Source organism: Meles meles, chromosome 7, assembly GCF_922984935.1.
Source record: "Meles meles chromosome 7, mMelMel3.1 paternal haplotype, whole genome shotgun sequence".
NCBI lineage: Eukaryota > Metazoa > Chordata > Mammalia > Carnivora > Mustelidae > Meles > Meles meles.
In genome coordinates, this window is record NC_060072.1 from 48,177,414 (window position 1) to 48,189,481 (window position 12,068).

Sequence of the window (12,068 nt, forward strand, 5' to 3'; positions counted from 1 at the left end):
TCAAAAGCTTTATTTATTATTTATTTGTTCTTAAGGGGAAAAGTACCTAAAATATGTTAATGATCATTGTTGAAGATGATGTAGATACTCTGAAATATTCTGAGTGAGAAAAATGACACAATTATATTTTTTGCATAAAAATCATTTTTATGGTAGTACAGACTATAGTGATGGTGTGTGCATGTTTGAAAAAAAGAAAGGCAGGAATAAAGGCAAGGTGATAACAAAGACAGTGATCTTCAAAAACTTTTGATCGTGGTCCACTTTGCAAGAGGAAGAAATGATCCCATAACTTACCTTACCCTACTGTTACCACTTTCCTGAGGAAAAAGAATGGAGTCATTAGGATGAGATGTCATTTTTTTAAAAACCAAGTTTGGTGGAATGGTATATACATCTACTTTAGCATTTAGGTTGTGAGTGTGTGTTGTTAGCCCATAAAAATGAAGAAAAAAATTCAGTTTTTATCAATTCATACTCTTAGGGGGACCATAGACAGCAAATCATTCTCTGAGAGACCGCTGTTACTATCTATAAGAGAAATAAGTGTCCAAGATAGAAGAAGGTAGGAGGTACAAAGAGGAGACGGCAGATGAGACATATCAAAGTCTCAGAATCAGTAGAATTTTTTGATTGCTTGGATGGAAGTTACAAGGTAGAGTGGAAAAGCTAACTTGACATTTTTGGTTTCTGGTGAACAGAATATGGGGAATGCAAGGTGGTGGATAAATCTGGAGGAGGATGGGGTGGGTGGGAGATGATGAGTCTAATTTTGATTATGTTGTGTTTGAGATCCCAAGTAGACATGCCTTGTAGGCAGCTGGATCCTGGGATCTTTCAGTTCAGTAAAGAGGGTCTTGGACTAGAGCTATAAGTTCCTAACTTAGGAAAGTAAATCATTCATATTATAGTCTGATTTCTCTTTCATTTATAATAATAAATAGGAATTCCGATTAAAATGTTTTTATTATACCTCATTGATATATAATTTACATTTAGCAAAGTTCACATATTTTAAGTGTACAGCTGAAGGCATTTTTACATATTTCTGTGTAGCCAACACAGAGATCAACGTATAGGATAGACCCAGCAACACAGAAGGTTCATTTTTCTCTCTTTCTAATCAATATTTCTCCAAAGATAGCCACTATTTAGATCTCTTAGTTTGTCCTTTTCTGGGCTTCATAAAAATAGAATCAGAGAGTATGTTTTCTTCATGTGTGGCTCACCTCGTTCCACCTCACGGTATGTCTTTGAGATTCATTAATGTGAGTCACTTGGTTGCGGTAGTTCATTATCTCTGTGTAATATTACTTTGTATAAATATACCAGAATTTGGCCCTCTTGCCACATCACCAGTTCCTCTTCACCTCTCCTCTCCTGGTGGAAGCCCTGGGCACCAGAGTGAGATATGAGGACCATGTCATGACACAAGCTCACAGCCCTTGAATACCACAACCCTGCTGGCATCAACTGCAAAGACAAACAAGAATTTAGGAACTTTATTGTTTGGCTTGAAGACCAGAGAATCAGACACTACACGATTGAAGACAGAGGTAATTTAAGAAATATCCATAGCAGTGACTAGCTCAAGTTCTTTGAAGAGTATCTCAGAGATGTTAAACGAGACATCAGTTAACTGAAAGTTAACTGATGTTAACTCAAGGTTCAAGATCATTGTTTCTGAGATTTGCAAGTTTCACTATTATATGTTGGGGTGTTGACCTATTTTTATTGATTTCAAGGAGGAGTTCTCTGTGCCTCCTCAATTTTGATGCCTGTTTCCTTCCCCAGATTAGGGATGTTCTCCTCTATAATTTGCTCCAATATACCTTTTGCTCCCCTCTCTCTTTCCTCCTCTTCTGGGATCCCAATTCTAATATCATTTAGTTTTATGGTATCACTTATATTTCATATTCTCCCCTCTTTGTCCAATAGTTGTTTATCTCTCTTTTTCTCAGCTTCCTTATTTGCCATCATTTGGTCTTCTATATCACTAATTCTCTCTTCTGCCTCATTTATCCTAGCAGTTAGAGCCTCCATTTTTTATTGCGTCTCATTAATAGTCTTTTTGATTTTGACTTGATTTGATTTTATTCTTTTATTTATCCAGAAAGGGATTCCCTGGTGTCTTCTATGCCTTTTTCAAGACCAGCTAGCATCTTTATAATTGTTATTCTGAGCTCTAATTCTGATATCCTACTTATGTCCATACTGATTAGGTCCCTGGCAGTCAGTACTGCATCTTGTTCTCTTTTTTAATGTGAGTTTATCTGTCTTGTCATTCTTGCAGAAAGTGGTCACTTTTCTATTTGTAGTGGTGCAGCTATTCTTTCCTTCGATCTCCAGTTGAGTTTGCAGGTGTTGAGAATGATTTGATAGCAATCTAGCTGAATTCCTGGGACTGGAAACAACTAAGGTCTCCTACTCCTCCACCATCTTGAAGACTCAAGATCAAGATTCAAGATTCAAGATCAACAAGAAGCAACTGAGAGCCTTCTTGGTTTAGCTGTTAGACTTGAATATGGAGATAATGCTGAAAAATACAAGGACTTGGTAACTGATAATACCAAAAAATGCTGACAATGCAGCTAAAACTTCAGAGCCATTGACCATTTGAATGTAAATAATCCCATTTTCAAGGCTGGTGTAATGGCTTTGGCTAACCTTCTCCAGATTCAGCTGTCATGATAATTATCTGGTAATGCTTAAGGCAATCCGCGTTTTGATCCAGGAACACCTGACCCGGGATGAAGGTGCTAAAGCAAATCAAACAAAAGAGGGCTTGCCTGTTGCTTGAGACAAACATATTCTTAGTTTTGACATAGGAGATGCAGTTCTTCATGAAGCTGCCCAAATACTGCAGTTGCTACATAGAGAAGAGCTACTGACAAAAAATTCATGAAGCCATCCATGGTAGCTGTGCAGGCAATTATGGCTGATCCAAAGACAGATCACAGACGGGGGAAGTTGGAAGATGAACGTTGAAAGATTTTAGTTTCTCACCTACTTAATATGACTGGGAACCCTGTATGCTTTAGCATGCATTTGGAAATCAAATGTCCCATTTTTGAGGGAAGAATTCTAGAAAATTGGCAATATTCTCAGGATTTACCATCATTGTTTTTTTTTTCATTAAGTTTGGTGGGGGGGAGATAATATACCACAACTTGTCCATTCTACTATTGGTGGGTTATTTTTTCATTTTTGTGTAAATATGAATAAAGTTGCTATGCACATTCTTGTACATATTTTCGGTAGACATATGCACTCAGTTCTCTTGAGTAGCATCCAAGAAAGGAAATTGTTGGGTCCAGCACAGCTGTTTGTTTAGCTTTAGTAAATTCTGTCAGTATTCCAAAATAGCTATGCATACCCAGGCTACCTATCAGCAGTGATTAACGTTCCATTCTCACACTCTTGGTATTACCAGAACTTCTCATTGTAGTCTATCTGGTGGGTAGGAAGTAGATCTCATTTTTTTGTTTTGTTTTGTTTTCAGATTTACTTATTTATTTGAGAGAGAACGAGTGTGAATGGGGGTAGTGGCAGAGGGAGAGGGAGAGGGAGAAGGAGAGAAGCAGACTCCCTACTGAGTGTGGAGCCCCATAGGGGGCTTGATTCCACAACCCTGAGATCATGACCTGAGCCAAAATCAAGAGCCAGATGCTCAACCGACTGAGCCACCCAGGGGTAGCCCCTCATTTTTTTTTTTAGCATATTTTTTTGAGGTATAACATACATAAAGTAAACTTCACATTTTTAATGTCCCAATTGAAATTTTGACATATGTATACATCTATGAAATAATCACCACAAAGGCAGTGAACATATCCATCATCTCCAAATGTTTTCTGTGCCCCTTTGTAATTTCTTTCCCCTCATCCTCACCTTCCTTTTTCCAAGCAACCACTAATTTGTTGTCACTATACATTTGCATTTTCTGGAGCACACAGTATGTGCTTTTTTTTTTTTTTTTAAGATTTTGTTTATTTATTTGACAGACAGAGATCACAAGTAGGCAGAGAGGCAGGCAGAGAGAAAGTAGGAAGCAGGCTCCCTGCTAAGCAGAGAGCCTGATGTGGGGCTCGATCCCAGGATTCTGGGATCATGACCTGAGCCGAAGGCAGAAGCTTTAACCCACTGAGCCACCCAGGCACCCCCACAGTATGTGCTTTTTGTTGTCTAAGTTCTTTAGGTCAACATAGCTATTTCAACATCCATCTTTATCATTGCATGTATCAATAGTGCATTATTTTGATTGCTGAGCACTGTTCCATCATAGGGCTATATCACAATTTGCTATTCCCTTCATCTGCTGATGGACATTTGGGTTATTTCCAATTTTGGGTTATTACCAAAAAAAAAAAGCTGTTATGAACATTCTTGTCTAGTCCTTGTATGAATGTCTATTTTCTTTCTCTTGGTAAATACCTAGGATTAGAAAGCCAGGAATAAAGGGCACCTGGGGGGCTCAGGTCATGATCCCAGGGTCCTGGGATTGAGCCCCACATCAGGCTCTCTGTTCAGCAGGGAGTCTGCTTCCCCCTCTCACTGTCTTTGCCTGCCTCTCTGCCTACTTGTGATCTCTGTCTGTCAAATAAATAAATAAAATCTTAAAAAAAGAAGTTGGGATTACATGGTAGTTGTATGTTTAACCTTTTTCTTTTTTAAAGATGTATTTATTTTTAGTTGAGAGAGAAAGCAGGGGAAGGGGCCGAGGGAGAGGGCAGGAAAAGAATCTTTAAACAGGGCATCTGGATGGCTCAGTGGGTTAAGCCTCTGCCTTCAGCTCAGGTCATGATCCCAGGGTCCTGGGATTGAGCCCTGCATTGGGCTCTCTGCTCAGCAGGGAGCCTGCTTCCCCCACCACTTGCCTGCTCCATTGACTACTTGTGATCTCTGTCAAATAAATAAATAAATCTTTAAGGAAAAAAAAAAAGGATCTTCAAACAGACTTCTGAGCATGGGGCCTGATGCACGGCTTGATCCTAGGATCCTGAGATTATGACCTGAGCTGAAATCAAGAGTCCAACACTTAACCTACTGAACCACCTGGGTGGCCCTTTGTTTAACTTTTAAAGATACTGCCAAACTGTTTTCCAAAACAGTTTTAACACTTTAAATTCCCTCTGCTAGCATGCTTGCCAATACATGGTATGGTCAATCTTCTTAATTTTAGCCATTCTAATAGGTACGTGGTGGTATCTCAGTTTGCTTTTAATTTGCATTTCCCTAATGACTAGTGAGATAGAATATTTTTTCATTTGATCATTTGCCATTTTTAGTACATGTTCTTTGGTAGTGTCCGCTGAATTCTTTTGCACCTTTTAAAAAATGATGTGTTTTCTTATTGCTGAGTTTTGAGCATTCTTTATATACTCTATATACAAGTCCCTTATCAGATATTTTCTTTGTAAATATTATCTCCACAGCTGAGATCTGTGGCTTGTCTTTTAGTTTCCTAACAGGGTCCTTTGAAGAACAGCATTTTTAAATTTTGATGAAGTCCAATTTATCAATTTGTTTTTTTATGGATTGTGTTTTTGATCTTAAATCTAAGGTCCAAGATTTCCTTTTGTTTTCTTCTAGACAGTTTTAGGTTTCACATTTAGATCTATGATCCATTTTGGGATGATTTTTATATATGGTGATATGGCACAATGTATGAACCCAAACTGATTTTCTTTTTTACATCGGTACCCCCCAATACACACATACCCCACATCCCTTATTAAATAACCAGAGATAAAACTATAATTCAAAAAATAAATTTCTTTCTGGGTGGTCATTGTCACTGAGGACCATTTCCAGATGCATCTCCTCTTCTCTGTCAGGCTATTGGAAATTAATTTGATCTGTAGTTGAACTGTGCCTGGCTCTGTTATGGTTTTAGTGTGATTCAGCTCATCACTGGCTTCAAATTTATAAGAGTGAGATCAGGACTTTATTTTCAGCAGAGCCTGGGACCTGAAAGCTAAGAAGATCTTAAAGAACAACCTGGGCTTCATAACCATATCATCAGTTTTTAGAACTATAGGGTTATCTCTGCCAGTTATTGGGTTGCTTGGAGGTTTCATTGTTCTTCAGTCGAGCTTCCTTCTGTGCTTAGAGATCTCCTTCAGTCTTACTGCCCATCCTCTGGCCTTTGGAGGGAAACTGTTTTTCTCTCCATAAAGGTCCAGAATGCCCATGGGGGATTCTCCCAGCCCACCTGCTAAGTTTTCAGACTTTGGTACTTGGAAGTCTGGAGTGCTTGTGAGGATTCCTGACACATCTCCAGATTTTCATAGTTGGACACTGGAGTAGGGCTTTTTTTTTTTTTTTAAGATTTTATTTATTTATTTGACAGACAGAGATCACAAGTAGGCAGAGAGGGAGCAGAAAGAGAGGAGGAAGCAGGCTCTCCGCGGAGCAGAGAGCCTGATGTGGGGCTCAATCCCAGGATCCTGGGATCATGACCTGAGCTGAAGGCAGAGGCTTTAACCCACTGAGCCACACAGGCGCCCCTGGAGTATAGGCTTCGTGAACGCTTGTCTTTCTCTTTCATAGTCCCTCCTTTGTCAACCCCATTCTAACCTCAACAGCTTCTGAAAGATGGTTCACTTTTCTTTGGGTGATCTAGGACTTTGTTTCTCTCTGTCATAGCCACAATTGGTGCACCTTGCCTGAGTAAGGCTTAGAGCCCTACTAAGAAGAAGCCCTTCTAGACCATGTTGGAGGTGGGAGGGTAAGAGCAGGGAATAACAGTAGTCTGTCAGGGGCCAAATTGTTAAGGGATAGACATCCCTATTCTGGAGCTGGAAGAAAGGGAGTCCTAGTCTGAAGTCCCATAGGATGTCAGTCACAGGTCACTATGTATCAGCACCCCAGTGCTAGAGAAGACAGGCAGAAAATCTATTCCCCTTGACTAAGCTGCCCACATGTTTCAGCAACAACTACTCTCCATACTGGCGAAAGGGACATGTTAGCCTTCCCTCCGGAAGGATTAAGGCTTAGCAATAGCTATGATGAACAGTTTATTTTCTTGAGTTGTCTGGGTTGTCCAACCTCAGGAGGAGGTAGGGGTAAACAGGATAGATACTCCAGAGTGAATAAGTGTCCTTGGACTCCTTAAACATAAAAGAAGATGTTTATAGAAGACAGCAACATAATTTTCTGTCAAAGTGACCAAGTAGAACCTTAACTGGTAAAGCACCACTCAATGCCAAGGGTGCTTTCCCAAGGTGCTAAGACAGGACACCATTCAGGATATCAAATTATGAAACCCAGATACTTGATAAATATTTTTTCTTTTCAACCTCACCTTACCATGAAGAGTTTGGCCATGGCTGAATTAGCACCAACAGAGTATATATTTACCCAAGTAACCTCTCCAAAAGAAAGATTAAGAAACTGCACCCATCTGTATGATCCTGGCCAGTTATCCATCCTCTCTGAAGCTCAATTTCTTCCTGTATACACTGGAAGTACTAATGTTTGCTTTGTAGCTTTGTTGAAATCATACGAGGAAGATTACAGCAAAGTTTAAACAGTCAAGAAATGACAACTCCTTCTCTTCCCTCCTTCAGCTCCCTCTCTTCTACAAAGTATAAATATAAGTTATTATAAAATAACCAGAACAATTACACTGACATAAACTGAGCACATACAGTGTGTTACAGACTATTCTAAGTACTTATGTGTCTGATCTCATGAGTCTATGAATTTAAAAACCTCTTGAGAAAAATTCCAGACTTTGAGTATATTACATGCCATATTACATACATATAACACTCTCCTGACCATCTGAATAAACCACAAATCCAAATAGACACGAATAGATGAAAAGATTTTTATCACAGTTGACTCAATTTGATACTAGAATAAGAATGAGAGAAATCAGAGAAAATTTGTTACCCTCATGGCATCAATTTATTAGGTAATTTTAGAAAATTTTGAGGAAAAAAAACAATAAGAGGATACAGCGGAAAACATAACTGTTAAAAATTGATCATAGTAACCAAGATTGGTATAGTATTGAAGAAGAGATAGCCACATAGGTCAAGAACAGAATAGAGAACCAGAAACAGAAACAAATATACTCAGTTAATTTTTGACCAAGGAACAAAAGCAGTTCAACAGAGGAGGCATAGTCTTTTCAATACGTGGTGTCAAAGTACTCAGACATCCATTAGTCAAAATAAATAAATAAATAGGTAAGTTTTAAAAAGAACACAACCCAAACCTCACACCTTATGCAAAAGCACACTCAAAGTGGATCACAAGCTAAATGTAAAACTGCGAAACTCGTAGAAAAGAATATAAGAAAATCTTTGAGACCTAGGACTAGGTAAGGAGTTCTTAGGCTTAACACCAAAAGCGTAATTCGTAAGAGGAAAAATAGATAAATTGGACCTCATCAAAATAAAAACCTTTTCCTATCCCAAAGATCCCATTAATAGGATGAAACGACAAATGAGAGACTGGGAGAAAATATTTGCAGATCATCTGCCATACAAAAGCTTTCTATCTAGAATATATTAAAACGCCCTTCAAAATTCAACATCAAAAAATAATCCAACTAGCAAACTGGGTATTGATGCAGAAAAGACATTCATAGACACTTCACCAAAGAAAATGTACAGGTGGCAAATAAACACATGAAAAGATTTTTTGACATTATTAGCCATTACATAAATACACATTAAAACTACAATGCGATATGATTATATACATATAAGAATGGCAAAACTGGGGACATCTAAGTGGCTCAGTTGGTTGAGTGTCTACCTTTGGCTCAGGTCATGATCCCAGGGTCCTGCAACTGAGTCTGACATCGGGCTCCCTGTTCAGGGGGGAGCACATTTCTTCCTCTGCCTCTGCTCCCCACACCCACCCCTGCTATGCTCTCTCTGTCTCTCAAATAGATAAAATCTTTAAAAAATAATAAACTTGAAAAAAAGAATGGCAAAGCCCCAAAATAGTAATAATAGCAAATGCTGAAAAGGATACAGAGAAACTCATTCACTTATACATTGCTTGTGGGAATATGAAATGTAACAACCATTCTGGAATATAGCCCAGCAATTCCTATCAAAATTAAAAATGGGTTTAATCATACAATCCAGCAATCCACTCTTGGCATTTATCCCAGAGAAATGTCTTATTTCCACATAAGAACTTGTACATGAATGTTCATAGCAGGTTTATTCCTAATAGCAAAATCTGTGAGCTACCCAAATTTCTTTTCTAGAGTGAATGGTTAAACAAATTGTGGTGGGTCTTACCCTATGGAACACTACTCAGTAATTTAAAAAGGAGCAAATAATTGGTGCACACAACATAAGCTTGAAGGAACTTCAAGGAAATTATGCTGAATGAAGAGTCCATCTAAAAAGGATACATACTGGATGATCTCACTTATTGAAGGGTGGTGAAATAACCTAAAGGTAGAGATGCAGAATAGAGTAGTAGTTGTCAAGGGTTTGAGATGGTAGGGAAGAGAGGGGCGTGGCTATAACGTGGTGACAGGAAAGGAGTCTTGTGGTGATGGGTACAGTTGAAAATCATGGTTGTGGTGGTGACTGTCCACGGGTCCTATGTGAGAAAACAGCATCATGTTATATGCAACTAATGAACTGTTGAACACTACATCAAAAACTAATGATGTATTATGTGTTGGCTAATTGAACATAATAAAAAATAATTTTTTCTGGAGTTAAAAAGAAAAAAGAAAGAACTTAGCATCAGGCTGCCCCCACAAACACAAGTACATGTATAACTGGTGAAATTTAAATAAGCTCTACAGATTGTATGAGTTTCAACAGCTTTGATGTCAATGTTGTACTGTAGTTGTGCAAAGTGTGAACACTGGAGGAAGCTAGAGGACAAGTGCATAGAGCTCCTCTGTTCCTTTGCACTGAGTTCCTCTGCATGTTCTTTGCAAACCCGTACTCATTTATAATTATCTCAAAAATAAAGAGTTTTCTAAAAGCTGCTATGAACCTTTAAAATACATGTAATTTATTTCTGATGAATAGGTTTGCAAGATATACTGAAAAGAATTTTATATCTGTGAAATTTTCCTGAAATTAAACCCCACTTCCTTCTCTTCTTTCCATTGAAAATCTGTCGACAGAATTATATTGACAATTTAGAAGCTGGTACGGATAAAACAGGCCAGTGAGAAGTATACTTCTGTGGTTTCCAGGTGTCCATAAATGGACTGGACATTCTCTCATTTTAGGAAAAAGAAAACAAGAAGCTGGGCATGAAAATGTAACTTTTATCTTTAAAGTTTTTCCTGTGCATATTGAGGTTTGCTTGGACCTCAATATTGTTTCCATGCTTTATTTATTTTTTGTTATTTTTTAACATTTCATTTATTTATTTGAGAGAAAGAGAGAGAGAGCAGGAGCAGGGGGGAGGGGCAGAGGGAGAAACAGACTCCCTGTTAAGCGCCAAGTCCACCACGGACTTGATCCGAGGACTCTAAGATCATGACCAGAGCTGAAGTCAGACACTTAACTGACCGAGCGACCCATGCATCCCTATTTTATTTTATGACAGTAAAAAAACAGAGATGTTGCAAAAATGTGATAGAATTGTCTTTAAAAAAGGAAGTTCTCTGCCTGCAAATCAAAGTAGATTATAATAAAAATATTAATATTAATCAACATTATTACTATATTATTAATATATTCGTATTACACCCATTAATATTATTTTTTGGAAAGCAGATAAACTAATTCCAGAAAAATGAGCGGTGGTTTTTAAAATATATCTACAAATTCTTTAAGAAGTGGAGCTTAACTCCCATCCTTGATAGACTTCTAGTGACCATGACAAAGTGACAGTGTGTTGTTTCTGAGACTGTCATTAATGCTATGTGGCCTCCTCCTTGCTTTCTTTTTTTTACATCACTTTCCCAGGAGGAAATCAACCACAACACTGTAAGGATGCTCTAAAAGGTCTATGGAGAGGTCTGTGTAGAGAAAAACTGTGAAGTCTTTTGCCAAAACCCACTTGGAAGTAAATCCTTCGGCCCCTGTCAAGCCTTCAGATGACTCCAGCCTCAGCTGACATCCTGACCACAACCTCACGAGAGATCTTGCTCCAGAAGAACCCAGCTAAGTTGCCCTGAAGGTCCTCACCCACAAAAATGGGGCAATTAGTAGCTGTTTACCATTGAAGTCACTAAATTTGGGGGTAATCTGTTATACAGCAATAGGTAACTAAACTGAAGAATAAGTAATAACAGTCATGAAATCTTAAAAACAAAGAATAACAAGAGGGAATTAATCTAGTCACATAGTAAAATATATTCTAAATCTTCATTAATTAACACAGTATGTTACCAGCATATGAATGGGCATACAGATCAAAGAATTACAATAGAAAGTTTATAAATACATACATTCATTTGAAAATGTAGTATATGGTGAAGGCAACATTTCAAATCGGTAGGAAGAAAGATGGCAACCGAAGAGCCATCTGGAAAAATAAGCTGGATCCATAATTTACAGTTTATAATAAAACTGAGTTATGGACAGATCAAATACTTAAATATTAAATATGGGAAAAGGATTAAAATAAATTATGGGAGAATAAAAAAATTTCTTTTTTTAAAAAAGATTTTATTTATTTATTTGACAGAGAGAGATCACAAGTAGGCAGAGAAGCAGGCAGAGAGAGAGAGGGGGGGAAGCAGGCTCCCTGCTGAGCAGAGAGCCCAATGCGGACTCGATCCCAGGACCCTGAGATCACGACCCGAGCCGAAGGCAGAGGCTCAACCCACTGAGCCACCCAGGCGCCCCTAAAAAACATTTCTGAGTGGAAATTCAAAAACCTTAAAAGAAAAGAGTGATAAATTTGATCATACACACACTTTCTGCATAGCAAAAACATTGGGGACAAAGACAAAAGACAAACTGGAAAAACATTTTCTGTTCACACCCCAAATAAAACACTTATCCTCCTAATTTATAAAGAGCTTTTATGAATCCATAAGAAAAAGACTAACAACCCAATAAAAAATGAATAACAAAAAATCATCAAAAAATGAAATATACATGGCTTTTAAACTT

General features: G+C 38.0%; 1 long non-coding RNA gene and 1 pseudogene across 1 annotated transcript in view; both read left to right on the top strand.

Annotated features, from left to right (window-relative positions):
• Window positions 1-11,449, top strand: part of LOC123947031 — a 24,869-nt gene extending 13,420 nt beyond the window's left edge. The window contains exon 3 of the long non-coding RNA XR_006819690.1: window positions 10,914-11,449. This is a non-coding gene — a long non-coding RNA (uncharacterized LOC123947031). The remainder of the gene's footprint in view (window positions 1-10,913) is intronic.
• LOC123947030 lies at window positions 1,421-3,353 on the top strand (annotated as a pseudogene).
• Window positions 11,450-12,068: the final 619 nt, after the last annotated feature.